A 15,040-nucleotide genomic window follows, 5' to 3' on the forward strand; every position below is an offset into this window, starting at 1 on the left:
TCTCCATAGTTTTGCCTTTTCTGCAAGTCATATAATTGGCATCACACCTTCTCAGATTGGCTGCTTTCACTTAGCAATATGCATTTAAGGTTCCTCCATGTCTTTTCGTGGTTGGATAGCTCTTTTCTTTTTAGCTCTGAATAATATTCAATTGTCTGAATATACCACAGTTTCCATTTACCTACTGGAAAACATCTTGGTTGCTCCCAACTTTTGGTAATTATGAACAAAGCTGCAATAAATGTTCATATGTAGGTTTTTGTATGTGCATAAGTTTTCCACTCCTTTGGATAAATACAAAGGGGCACAATTGCTAGATCTTGTGTTAAGAGCATGTTTAGTTTTTTAAGAAACTGCCAAACTGTCTTCTGAGGCAGTGGCACCATTTTACATTCCTACTAGCAGTGAATGCAAGTTCCTGCACTCTGCGTCCCTGTCAGCACTTGGTGTTGTCCATGTTCCAGATTTTGGCCATTCTAGTAGGTATGTAGTAGTATCTCGTTGTTTTAACCTGTATTTCCCTGATGACATAGGAAGTGGAACATCTCTTTGTATATTTATTTGCCATTTATATATCTTCTTTAGTGAGGTATCTGTTAAGGTTTTGGCCATTTTTAAAAGATTGACTTATTTGAGAAAGGGGGGAATGAGAGAATGTGGTGGCAGGGGCAAGGGAGAGAGATAATTTCAAGCCGATTGCGCTGAGCACAGGGCTCCATCTCATGACCCTGAAATTACAACCTGAGCTGGAACCAAGAGTCAGATGCTTGACCACTGACCCACCCAGACATCCCTCTTTGGCCATTTTTAAATCAAATTGTTTTCTTATTCTCATATTATTTTTCTTCTTCCTGAAAGAATAAAAAAAAAAACAAAAAGACATATTGATGTTTAGTGGAAAGAGGGACTAGACTAGCAGGCCTGCCATGCTGCAGAGAGGCCTGGTGGTATTGGGGGTGGGAGCTTGCAGACCCCAAAGATGATTCAAGTCTGTCACACACCTGGACTACTGTGGTTGGCCCTCTTTTCTTCCTTTTTGGGTAATTCTTCTGGCTTTCCATCAATACATGTCTGCTTATATTGTGTCATCCATGGAAAACCCAAGAGAATCTACCTTAAAAGGAATGTGAGAATTTTATGAGACAACCGTTAAAAAAAAAAAAAAAATCTAATTACTTCTAAAATTTCTGTGAAATCTGTAGGAAATGACTATTATCTAAATAACCACAAATGGGTAAGATATGTGAGTTAAACCTGTGCCTTAGTTCTGTTATTTACATACCATGCTACTTCTAAAATTTCTGTGAAATCTGTAGGAAATGACTATTATCTAAATAACCACAAATGGATAAGATATGTGAGTTAAACCTGTGCCTTAGTTCTGTTATTTACATACCATGCTACTGCTTCATTGCCAAGTTAGAGAAATCGACAAATCTGGATTCTCTCTTGATTCCTAATATCCATTTTTGCAAAAAGGCATGAAAAGCTTTAGGTAAAAACTGAGACCCAATCACACCATAGAGATTGTTTACACTTATCTAAAAGGTAAATATTACCACATACCTAGAGAATGAGGACTCTTTAGCCTGTAATTTCTCATTTTCCTTGGGAGTAAGTACCTTGAAGAATGTATGTTACTTAAACAATGCATTGTGGCTACTGATTTTGTGTTCAGCACCTGTTGGGTTTTCCTAATGGGATGTGAGTTCAGTTTTTCTTACTAGATTAAGCAGCTATTCTGCATATCTTGGACCAGGCTATGTTTATATTCCAAGATCTGTGGTTTGATGACCTGACCAGCCCAGTATCACTCTGATGTTGCTAACTAACTGGTTGCTTCACACAGTTATCATATTTTACAATGTAAAGTTGGCACTGAGAGTTAGAAGTCTCTAATTCAGTGGTTTCCTTAGAATTCCCTGTGATTCCTTTTAAAATATCCAGATGTTTAAAACTCATTAAACCAGAATCTCCTGTTAGTAGAACTCAGAAACCCACTGACCTTATCCCTCACTTCTCTTTCAGAAAGGGTACCACACAAATCACCTTGTAAATCACCTAGAAAATTGGTAAGTGTGGGAGCACTGTAGCTTTATTTCTCATTTACTCATACTGTAAAGATACGAGTAGAGAATTGTGAAAAGAGAAAATGGCCTTGAAAGGCAGTTCACTTGTGAAGGTTTTCTATTTCATAACTTGTTTCTACTTGAAACAGAAGATCTTCAAGTTCATGAGGTTCTATGAAGTCTTTCGTAGAATAGAGGCTCCTGCCTTCAGTTGTTCTCCTTTAACCTGCCATCACTCGCAGTGGGATAGAGTATGGACTAACCCCTTTGTTTTTGATGTTTAGTGGGTGTTTTCATAATGTTTAGTATTTATTCACCACCTGTGTTGACATTTCTGGGGTCAAGAGATTTATTTTCTTACCTTTTGTTGAATAGGAATTTGGTAAAATAAAGTATGGAATGAAATTAAGATGTTGATAGTGTTTATTTTTAGAGAGAAAGTATTTTTACACAGCAAAATGATCTTTAACTTTAAAAATTAAAGTTTTTATAATATGGAAAAATTGTTAACTATGGCATTGATTGTCCCCCTTTAGGTGAATAATCAAGTAAAAAAAGTTACTTTGATTGTTTTACCCATTTGAATTCCATACACAGAATTACTGTGTACTTCTGTACCTTCTTCCTACTGTTCAGGGATATGTTTTTGTGGTTCTTCACTATTTATACTCTTACATAGCTCTCTCATTTTTGCAGCTGTGGACATTGTAAGGTATACATTTAAGGTATATATTTAAGTTGATTTATTTGTTCAATGAATCATATTTGGATTATTTTCAATTTTCTGTTGTTACACTACTGCTATGAATATGCTTTTTTTAAAAAAAGATTTATTTATTTACTTTGGGGAGAGAGAGTGCGAAGGGGAGTAGGGGCAAAGGGAGCAAGAGAGGGAGAGAAGCAGACTCCCTGCTGAGCATGGGGCCTGATTCGGGCTCCATCTCACTACCCTGAGACCACAGCCTGAGCCAAAATCAACAATCGGATGCTTAATCCACTGAGCCACCCAGGTGGTCCACTGTGAATATGCTTTTTATTGATATATAATTAAATACCTTAAAATTCACTCATTTAAAATGTACATATTTAATGTTTTTATCTTATTTTTTTAAATTTTTATTTATTTATGATAGTCACAGAGAGAGAGAGAGAGGCAGAGACATAGGCAGAGGGAGAAGCAGGCTCCATGCACCGGGAGCCCGACGTGGGATTCAATCCCGGGTCTCCAGGATCGCGCCCTGGGCCAAAGGCAGGCGCCAAACCGCTGCGCCACCCAAGGATCCCGTTTTTATCGTATTTTAAAAATTGTGTAACTATCACCAAAATCTAATTTTAGAATATTTTATCATGCCAAAAAGAAACCCAAGCCCATTATTAGGCACGCCCTACCCCCACCTCACACTTTCCCTCAGTCCCTGGCCTATTCTGGCTATTTTTATATAAACAGAATCATATAATATGTGGCCTTTAGTGTCTGGCTTTCTTCATTAGCTCAGTGTTTTAAAGGTTCACCCTTATTGTATGTGTCAGTACTTCATTCTTTTATTTTTTTGCCAAAAAGTATTCCATTGTGTGGATAGGCCACCTTTTGTTTATCCTTTCATCAGTTGATGGGCATTGAGGTTGTTTCTACTATTCATGTAGTTTTTTTGGACATCAGTTTTCCTTAGTTTTTTATGTGGGAATTGCTGGGTAGTATAGTACCTCTGTGTGTAATATTTTGAGGTGCTGCCAACTATTTTCCATAGTGGCAGTATCATCTTACATCCTACTAGCAATATATGAGAGTTTCAGTTTTTCCACATTGTCACCAACACTTGTTCTTGCATGTCTGTTTGATAATAGTCATCCTGATGGTGTCAGCTGAAACCTTGCTGTGGTTTTGATTTGCATTTCCCTGACAACTAATGATGCTGAGCATCTTTGCACGTACTTACGGGCCAGCCATTCATCTTCTCTGGAGAAAGGAGGTATAGTCAAACTGTTTTTCCCATTTTAAAATCTGACTATTTGTCTTTTTATTGCTGGATCAAGGGAGTTCTTTTACCCTTAGTTTTAGGAAAAAATAATTGACATACATCACTGTGTAGGTTTAAGGCATACTGCATGATGGTTTGAATTACATATATAGCTGACCCTTGAACAATGCGGGCGTGAGGGGTACCAACTCCCACATAGTTGAAAATCCAAGTCTAACTTTTGACTGTCCCCAAACTTGACTACTAATAGCCTCATGCTGACCAGAGCCTGATTGATAAAACAGTAGATTAATGTATTTTGTATATTATATGTATTATGTATTGTAATCCTAAAGTAGCTAGAGAAAGAAAATGTCATTAAGAAAATCATAAGGAAGGGCAGTCCTGGTGGCTCAGCGGTTTAGTGCCGCCTTCGGCCCGGGGTGTGATCCTGGAGACCTGGGATGGAGTCCCACGTTGGGCTCCCTGCATGGAGCCTGCTTCTCCCTCTGCCTGTGTTGTGTCTCTGCCTCTCTCTCTCTCTCTTTCTGTGTCTGTCATGAATAAATAAATAAAATCCTTAAAAAAAAAAAGAAAATCATAAGGAAGAGAAAATACATTTCCAAAATACAGTATTTTGATAAATACTGCTCTGTATTTATCAAAAAAGAGAAGAAAAGAAAAGAAACCACATATAAGTGGACTGGTGCAGTTCAAACCCATGCTGTTGAAGGGCTGATTGTAATTCCTCTGGGGAGTGGGTGATAATCCACCCAGAGGCAGGACAGCAAGGGGACAGTAGCCCTGATGATGACAAATCGATTGCACTGACAGACTGGCGAAGTGTGGGGAAAACTGACTAGTAGAGTATGTTCTGAACTAATACGATGAAGATACAAGTTCCTCATACAAAGGGGGAAAAAAATGACTCGAAATTATTCCTAATTGAGAAAAAGCTAACGCCAAGAGTCATTCTTTCTTATATACCACATATCAGATTTATCGCTGAATGTTGTGGACTGTACCCTCAAATATATCTTCAGTCTGTCTGCCTGTGTCCATCTAGAGAGCCCTGCCCCAACCCTAGCTATCGTTTCAACACGACATTTCTCCTAGTGTCTGCTGTTGCACACTTCTAATCCAGTCTCTATAAAGTGGAGAGACCTTTTAAAAATCTAAATTGAGTCATGCCATTTCTCCATTAAAAAAACCTTCAATGTTTTCTTGTTACCCTTTTACAAAAACCCGCGAATCAGTAAGGAACTGGCTGATATGTTCAGTGGAGAATATGTGTTTTTAAAAGAGCTAATACAGAAATAACATAGAAATGTAAAAATGAGTATGCCAAATAAAAAGTGAGTGAAATAGAAATTTAGCTTCCGTTTTAATGTGAACTAGTTATACAGCCCATCTTACCTTTTTTGGAAGGACTAAACATTCAGAGTCTGTTCACTTCCAAAATTTTAAGGAATTATGTTTTGTCATTTAAAAAGAATTATTTTAATTCCAGTATAGTTAACATACAGTGCTATATTAGTTTCAGGTGTACATCGTAGTGATTCGACAATTCTCTGTATTTTTCAGTGCTCATCATAAGTACACTTCTTAATCCCTTCACCTGTTTCCCCCACTCCACACCCACCTCCCCTCTTTATAGTTAAGAGTTGGTGTTTTGGTTTGTCTCTTTTTAAAATTTGTTTTGTTTCTTAAATTACACGTGAGTGAGGTCATATGGTATTTGTTTTTCTCTGATTGACTTATTTCACTTAGCATTTTATCCTCTAGATCCATCCATGTTGTAAATGGCAAGATTTCATTACGTTTTTTTATGAATAATATTCGCGCGCGCGCGTGTGTGTGTGTGTGTATCACCTCTTCTTTATCCATTCATCTATTCATCTTCATCCACACTTGGGCTGCTTCCATAATTTGGCCATTGTAAATAATACTGCAATAAACAGGGGTGCAAATATCATTTCAAATTAGTGTTTTTGTATTCTCTGGGTAAATACTTAGTAGTGGAATTACTGAATTATATTGTAATTCTATTTTTAGTTTTTTGAGGACTATCCATACCATTTCCTACAGTGACTACCCAGTTTACATTCCTACCAACAGTGCATAAGCATTTCTTTTTCTCCACAATCTTGCCAACACTTGTTGTTACTTGTATTTTTTATTATAGGCATTCTGACAGATGTGAGGTGATACCTCTTTGTGGTTTTGATTTGCGTTTCCCTGATGATGAGTGATGTGGAGCATCTTTTCATGTGTCTGGATGTCTTCTCTGGAGAAATGTCTGGGTTTTTAAAAATTAGATAATTTGTTTTTTGGTGTTGAGTTGTTTGAGTTATTTATATATTTTGAACACTAGCTCTTTACTAGATATGTCATTTGCAAATGTCTTCTCCCACTCAGTAGATTGTGTTTTAGTTTATTGTTTCCTTCACTATGCAGAAGCTTTTTATTTTTATGTAGTCCTAATAGTTTATTTTTACTTTTGTTCCCCTTGCCTGAGGAGATATATCTGGAAATATGTTGTTATGGCCAATGTCAGAGAAGTTACTGCCTATGCTCTCTTTTAGGATTTTTATGGTTTTGGGTCTCACGTTTATGTTTTTAATTCATTTTGAGTTTATTTTTTTGTGTTTGGTGTGAAAATGTGGTACAGTTTCATTTTTTTCATGTTGCTGTCCAGTTTTCCCAGCGCCATTTGTTAAAGGGACTTTTTCCCGTTGGATATTTTTTCCTTCTTTTTCAAAAATTAATTGACCATCGAATCATGAGTTTATTTCTGGGCTCTCTGTTCTGTTCCACTGATTCATGTGTCTCTTTTTGTGCCTGTATCTTACTGTTTTGATTACTACATATTTGTAGACGATCTTGATACCTGGGATTGTGAGACCTCCAGTTTTGTTCTTCTTTTTCAAGATTGCTTTTGGTATTCAGGGTCTTTTGTGGTTCCATACAAATTTTAGGATTTTTTTTTGTTTTGTGTTCTGTGAAAAATTGATATAGATTGCATTAAATCTATAGATTGCTTTGAGTTGTGGCATTTTAGCAATACTTGTTCTTTCAGTCCATGAGCATGGAATATTGTTCCATTTGTTTGTGTCATCCTCAACTTCTTTCATCTGTGTTTTACAGTTTTCAGAATATGTTTTGTCTTTTTGATGCTGGACAGTTAAAGAAAAATTATGTCAGAATTTCTGAATAAATAATATCTTTAGTTTGCAAACCATTTTATAGTTGAAAAGGTGTTTCTGCATGAATTATCCTGTATGATGTCCTTAGCTTCTCCCTGCCTTTTCTTTTTTCAGATTAGACAGACTGAGAATAATTGAGTTTCCCAAGATTCTTTTTCATTATTCTACTTTGCCTATTCTAAAAAATACCATGTAATGTGTTCAGAATAGGGTAATACAACCTCTAAAAATAAAATAATGCCAATCATTAGTGAGTTTGGGAAATAAAAACAACTTAGAGATACCAACACTTGCTAATCAAGGTAAACTTTGAAGAATTTTGCTATATATAATCTAGTTTGAATAATTTTATGACTAGATTAGTGAACATAGGTGAAAATGCTCAGTTATATTTATTTTCATTCTTAGTGTATATAAATAATATAACTTGAAATACACCAATGGTCTGAATATTAATTCTGAAAACTCTTCTAACCAATTAACAAATTAAAATTTCTTGTCATTACTTTTTTATAGTATGGCATGTCTGGCAGTCTGCATAAATGGAAATGGAAGTCTTTAGGGAATAAAATGAAAAAAACTGAGTAATAAATTGCCATCATACACATGTAATATTCTGCTATGTTTCTAATAACCTCTAAGCCCTAATTTTCTAATGGAATGAAATAACTCTGTCAGAGGCAAAATCAATACTCTCAAAGTACACACTAATGTTCTGTGAAATTAGAAATTGACCTTTTATCCTTTTTTTTTTCTTTTAAAGAATAAATACAAGTGGGTTTAGATATTTGGGGTATATATAACATTTGAAATACAAATTTCTTAAATATTTCTGCAGAAAAATAAATTCTAAATGTTATAAGTGTGTTGTTATATATCTTCTTCTTTACTGATAATAAAGTTTTATTTTTTGTTTTTAAAGATTTTATTTATTTGTTCATGAGACACAAACAGAGAGAGAGGCAGAGACACAGGCAGAGGGAGAAGCAGGCTCCATGCAGGGATGTGGTACTTGATCTCAGGACCCTGGGGTCATGCCCTGAGCTGAAGGCAGATGCTCAACCACTAAGCTATCCAGGTGTTCCTAGATTAAAATTTTAAATAAAAACTTGATTCTATAAAATATGGTTACTAATCAATTAAAACAATTTTTGTTTTACTTTTTGCCAGCATATGTTGCTCAAACTGCAACTTGAACAGACATTTTTAAAAACTAAACATTTTATTTATCAATGAAAAGGTAACATTTCATTATTCTTTTATTATTCTTAAAAGTCATGCTGTTATTGGAGTGAGTATGCATATGAGATCCACTGTCTGCCAAGATTTTTTTCCTGAGAAGGAACAAATTGTTGACTATAAATCAAGTTGGTATATTAGCTCTATGAAGCAGCCAGGTAAACATTTTGCTTTTAAGATGTTTTGTATAGGTTCTTGTTGAGATTGTTGAGTAAATCCACCCAGCTAGTATTATTAAGCTCTTACTGTGTTCAAGCCGTTTATTGTTCAAGCTGGGGTCATTTGAAAGGAAAAAGGTGGATATTTCCACATAAAATAGCACAAGAGTCTCTAACTAGTTCCTTGGATCTATCTGCAGATTGCTGAATTGGTGCATATTCAAGATACTTGCTACTTTGAGATTTCTATCATTACATTCTCTTCCATATTTGGAGCCATGGAAGCAGTATGGTATATAATTGAGGCCATTGGCTCATGAAGTTTACATGAGTTCAAATCCTAGCTTCACCAGTTACTACTAGTAATGTGACCTTGGGCACAGTATTAAGATTTCTGGGACATTTGTTTTTTTCATTGGTAAGATGGAGATTTAAAAAGTTCCCAGGGGTCTCATGAGAAAATAAAATGAAATATTGCATTATGAGCACTTAGAACTATTCCTAGTGGGTAATAAAGCACAACTCTCAGAGATTTTTGCCTACATTTTCTCATCTTTCTCTACTCCTAGGTGACATTAGCTTTGGGAAAATGAAAGGAAACACATTTTCCCTCAGATTATAGAGATGGTGCCAGAGATCTGCCTTGACTTTTAGGTACACCAAGCTTGGGCGATCTCATGAAGTGAAAAGTTAAGGAAAGGATGGAAGAGGTGTATTACAGAGCAAAGAATGTGCAACCTGGAGGAGGAACTCAGTCAATACTTGTGAACCAGTATGTGGATCAGTGAGGAGTGATGTTTAAGGAGGTACCATCAATGTGAACGTGACATTTCCCTACTCTGGTTCTTACCTGGTTCACCTTCTGCCTTCATTTAAGATGCTCTACACTTTCATTCTACTTTGTTGTTACTGCTTTTGTTTTGTTTTTGCTTACCACTGAAAGTCTACACATTAGCTGGTAATTTGAGGTTTCACAATTGTGAAATTTAGGTTCCCATAACCATAAATGGACCTAACTGGAATCAGATTTTCTTTGTGAAATGGCATCTCCTACAATGTGTTCCCTTATGCCATGGGCAATAACTATCAGAGAAAGATGCTTTTGGTAGAAAGCATGAGATGACTAATTAAGATGAAACTTAAGAGAAGGAGTGTCACTATGGAATATTTGGATATTTAACCACTTAATAGAAATGCCATATAGTTTAAAAATTTCTAAGCACCTCAACTAGGCCCTAGCAGGGAAAAAATAGATACAACCACTGAATAAGGTCAACACACAGTGTTCACAAAGCATTTTGTAAAAAAACGTGATAGTTATGTATGATCAGTGTTTTCACATCATTTTCTTCAACAAGATTTAGGGCTTCTTGTGGGCAGTTAGGTAATCTTACTTGAGTTTGGATTTCCAATGTTCAGTACATGTGTGCTGAATGAAGGAATGAATGAGCAGATATAGATCAATTTGTCACTGCCCAGCTGTGATGAAAGATTATGTCTGTGATGTGGTAAGTCACAAGTCAGCAGAGTCTTAGCTAGTGATCTACACTGTTCACTTGGAGGGCCCTGGTACTACTTAAAACTTCCATGAAACAACATTAGATCTGTATTGAGGAATAATGCTCGGATTTAATGCATGGCTATCCAAGTGATGGGTCAAGAATCAAGGATTTTCATGAATTGGAACTTTATTTTTTTAAGATTTTATTTATTTATTTATTTGACAGAGAGAGAGAGAACACAAGGAGGCAGAGCAGCAGGCAGACGGAGAGGGAGAAGCAGGCTCCCTGCTGAGCAGAGAGCCCCTCATGAGGCTTGATCCCAGGACCCTGGAATCATGATCTGAGCCAAAAGCAAATACTTAACCAACTGAGCCACCCAGGCGCCCCATGAATTGCTTCTTTAAAATAAATTTTTAATTTTTTTTCAAAAGATCTTATATATTTATTCATGAGAGACATACACACAGAGAGAGAGGCAGAGACACAGGCAGAGGGAGAAGCAGGCTCCATGCAGGGAGCCCGATGTGGGGACTTGATCCCGGGTCTCCAGGATCATGCTGGGGGCTGAAGGGGAGCGCCAAATGCTGAGCCACCCAGGCTGCCCTAAATTTTTATTTTGATCAAAGTGAAACATGTACAGAATTTTAAAACGAAGTAATTCTAAATACCTGTGGTAAATTACTCCCATCAACCCCCGACAGATTCTCTCCTTACTGGGACCCACACTATGGGTGGTTTTTAATTCTAAGCTCAGTGATCAGATTTGGCTGTTTAACTTGCTGTAGCCAACAAGATGTAAATGTAAGTGATATGTGCCACTTCCTAGCAGAGGCGTTAGGAGCCACAATGTGGTTCTGCTGTGATTCTTGTCCTGCTGCTGCAAAATTGGCATATCCCAACGAGGGTCTTTCGTTTCAACCTTGACCTTGTAGTGAAGATGAAGAGACACCCATGGTGGACATGAGTGGGAAGTAACTCCATTCATCTTCTTGTCACCCACTCAGATTTCAGGGTCATTTGTTATCACAGAATAATTTAGCTGAGCTGTTTGGTACAATGGTTTATAATTAAAACGACCATGTAATTTATTGTCAAATCTGAGCATTTTTGACAGTTAAAGGAGGTCTTATGACCAGCTTGTGTAAACTGGCACTGTTCCACCAGAGGTTGTGTGGTCATGTTACTTGTAAAGGAAGACAGAGTGATGCAAACAATCATACCTTTCCTTGATGCTCTTACTCTCCTTTGTTTGAGCCACATTGTTGGAACCTGGGACATATGAATTTGTCTTTGTTGACAGACTCTTCTTGTGTGCTGAAGCATATCCTTCAAAAGAGTGCATAAGACGTTCATTTAAAAAAAACCCTTTGGTGTCAAAACTGTCTCTATTTTATCTTCACACTTGATTGATATTTTGGCTTGGAACAGAATTTTTAGAAAAAATATTTTCCCTTAGATTTTGAAGCATCGCGCCACTGTGTTTAGCATTTGGTGTTGCACTTGTGAGATTTGGTGCCATTCTGATTTTCATTCTTTTGCATTAATAGGCTTTCTCTCTCTGGATACTTTTAGGATCTTCTCATTATCTCCGGCGTTATGAAATCTTGAAATGATGCATATTCTTTCATTACTTTGATCACTTGGTTGACTCTTAAACTGAAGGCTTTTTTTTTCAGTTCTGGAAAAATGTCTTGTATGACTTCTTTGAACTATTCCTCCCTGTTCTCTCATTTTAGTACTACTCTCATTGGCCACCCTAGTTCAATCCTAGAGAAATTTTTTTTTCTTTTTTACTCTTCTTTTTCATATTTTCTGACTAGTATTTTGCTCTACTTTCTCAAGGATGCCTTCCATTTTAATGTTCAGCATTTGATTGATTGATTGATTTTGGATTTTTTTAAATTTTGGATGTTTTATGAGGTTTAATTTCCAAGAGCTCTTTCTTATCCTCTTATCATTATGCAGCTATATATATATTTGTATATGTATATATATATATTTGTATATGTATATATATATATATATTTGTATATGTATATATATTTATATATATTTTATCTCACTGAAAATATTGTTTATAATTTATGTGAGATTTTCTTCTCATTTGCTTTGTTTCTGTCTCTTCTATGTTCCTTTCAGCTCTTTGTGTATATTTTTGTCTATATCTTTTCCTTCCATGTTGGAGGTAGGTTGAGCAGGAAAGGGTTAACTTGGCAGGCGTTAAAACCAGGCAAATCTCAAAGAAAGGCTGGTTCTGAGTTAGGTCCTGGAAGATAAATTCTGAGCCCTTGGAATATAACATTGATTTAGTATGCCTGATAAGATTGAGTTTTGTATGTTTGAGGCCTTGGGCCACACTCTACCAGTGTAATCCAGTAGTTTATGCTAACAATGTGATTTATGATGAATTCCTAGGTTTACTCTGGAGGAGGGAGGCTGCAGTCTGAGTAGCTGAGGTCAGTCATACAGATTCTGCTTGCCTACATGACTGACCTCCAATGAAAACCCTGGACACCAGGACTCAGATGAGCTTCCTTGGTTGGTAATACTTTCTATGTGTCATATATCATTGCTGGGAGGATAAAATGCATTCCTATATGACTCCACTGAAAGGGGAAACCTGGAAGCTTGTCCCTGGCTTTTCTTGGACTTTATCCTATGTATATTTTCCTTTTACTGATTTTAATCTGTATCCTTTTATTGTAATAAAATACAACCAGGAGTTTAATACCTTTCCTAGTCCTGTGGATTTTTCTAGTGAATCTGAATGGCATTCTAGTGAGCCTGAATGGTTTTGGAGAACATCATCATTAAAATGATTATTGATTAACTCTTCATATTTTTACATAAGCAACTGAAATGCACAGAGAATTCTCAGAACACGAAGACATGGTTTGTTTGTTTCATTATAGGGCAACGGTTTTCAAAGTATTGTTAAAGGACACTGAGATCTCAGAGAAACTTGCAGGGAGTTTGCAAGCCCAAAAGTATTTTCATCTTCGTATTAATACCAGGTTTTATCTGCCTTTTCACTGGTAGTATAAAACACTGATGGGTAAAACTGCTGAAGCCTTTGCCATGAATAAAGGAAATGGCACCAAGCGATAGCAGTATTCTTTATGACCACACGCTGTTGTAGAAATATGCTGGTTTCACTTAAGGTTGACCTTATTGAAACAATAAAACTTATAAATTAAGTACACATCTTTTCATATTTTGTGTGAGAAAATGGCAAATATGCCTACCAGCACTTCTGCGTACTGTAATTCAATGGCTGTCTCAAGAAATAGCCTTAATGCAATTATTTCAAGTGAGAATTGAAGTCACCAATTCTTTTTCCCCAGGGAAACCATTTTTACTTGAAAGAATGACTGACAAGCAAACTGTAGTTATTGAGATTTGGGTATTCGGCAGGACAGATCTTTGAAAAAGAATAGTGAGCCTGTCACTTTAAGGAAAACAACTGATAATATTTATTGCCAATGATAAAGTTAAGGCTTTCAAGAAAAATCAGAAATTTAGAGAACTTGTATGGGCCACTGGGAACTTGACAGCTTACCAATAGTTATAGAACCTTCTGATGAGATCAGTGGTAATATTAACAAATGTGATTTCTTTTGGTATTGTATAATGAAATGTGTCAACGTTTGGAAGACCTGTATAACTCACCGAGTAAAGATTTTTTTTTTAAAGATTTATTTATCTATTTATGATAGACAGAGAGAGAGAGAGGCAGAGACACAGGAGGAGGGAGATGCAGGCTCCATGCCAGGAGCCCGACGTGGGACTCGATCCCGGGACTCCAGGATCACGCCCTAGGCCAAAGGCAGGTGCCAAACCGCTGAGCCACCCAGGGATCCCCCGAATAAAGATTTTTGAAATGATAAAAGCGTGATGTTAAAAATCATACCTGGCTAAAATATGCTTTCAAAGTGCAAGATAGACCAATGGATTTCAATGTACAAAAAGTTCACATGGTTTCAGATTCTGTTTTGCAATTAACCTTTAAGAAAAGGCTGCTTTTCAAGTTGTGTTATAGTCCCAATCCATGATCCTCCGAAAAGGCTATTAAAATACGCTTCCATTTTCCAGCTGTATATTAGCGTGAGGCTGCATTTTCTTCATATACTTCAACTGAAACAACGTGTTGCAACGATTTAAAAGCCGAAGCGGATATGAGAACCCAGATGTACTTTATTATGACAGACATTAAAGGGTTGCCAAAAATACCACTCTTCCACTAAATCTTTTTTTTGTTTTGTATAATTGGTTGTTTTCCATAAAAATATGTTATTTATGTTATGTGGGAGGTTTGTATTGTCATTTGGAAATGAAGTAATGTGTAGTTTTTTAATTCCCAATTTCATTTCTAAAATGGTAAAAATTTGATAGCTATAATTTACAAAATGAGAACTCTTCAGAGCCCTCAATAATTTCTATAAGTATTAAGGAGAGCTTGGGACCAAAACTTTGAGAACTGCTATTATAGGACCTAAGGGAAGGAGCTAGTCTTTTCACTGGGATGCCCCCAAATGGTATTATTTGTAGGTGCATTTTTCTGAAATTGTTCATTTTCTTTCAGGAAAGAATCCCTCACTTCCCTGACTTTGGGCTATATGGTAGCATTTTGGGGGTAAGTCAGAGGAAGGAGTTTGCAAACCCTTAGGTTTTATTCCTAGATTTCATTCATTCTGTGCCACACTCCTCTCCTCCACTCTCTCATGGCCAGGACTGTGAGGCCTTCTTGACCTTATGTCTCCAGAGAATAATCTCTGCCTCCTTTCATGTTGGGACAGGGTTGCTGAGTAGATGGGCGGCTCATTGTTTGTAGTGTTTTCCCCTTCCCTTGTTCTGTTAAAGCAATCCCCATGGCTCCATCTCCTTTAATCTTCTAAAAAGTTGTGCTTT

The 15,040-nt window shown here is 36.5% G+C and overlaps 1 long non-coding RNA gene across 4 annotated transcripts in view; it reads left to right on the top strand.

The window, feature by feature from the left end:
- LOC112653762 (uncharacterized) overlaps positions 1 to 14,229 on the top strand; it is a 68,458-nt gene extending 54,229 nt beyond the window's left edge. For 3 of the 4 annotated variants that reach the window (XR_004814363.2, XR_003132494.3, XR_004814364.2), the window contains exons 4-8: positions 2,029 to 2,072; positions 3,915 to 4,039; positions 9,285 to 9,436; positions 12,548 to 12,670; positions 13,849 to 14,229. This is a non-coding gene — a long non-coding RNA (uncharacterized LOC112653762). Of the gene's footprint in view, positions 1 to 2,028; positions 2,073 to 2,765; positions 2,795 to 3,914; positions 4,040 to 9,284; positions 9,437 to 12,547; positions 12,671 to 13,848 lie in introns of all 4 variants that reach the window. The other variant, XR_004814366.2, reaches the window with a different exon arrangement.
- Positions 14,230 to 15,040: the final 811 nt, after the last annotated feature.

This window comes from Canis lupus, chromosome 3 (genome assembly GCF_003254725.2).
Source record: "Canis lupus dingo isolate Sandy chromosome 3, ASM325472v2, whole genome shotgun sequence".
NCBI classification, from domain to species: Eukaryota; Metazoa; Chordata; class Mammalia; order Carnivora; family Canidae; genus Canis; species Canis lupus.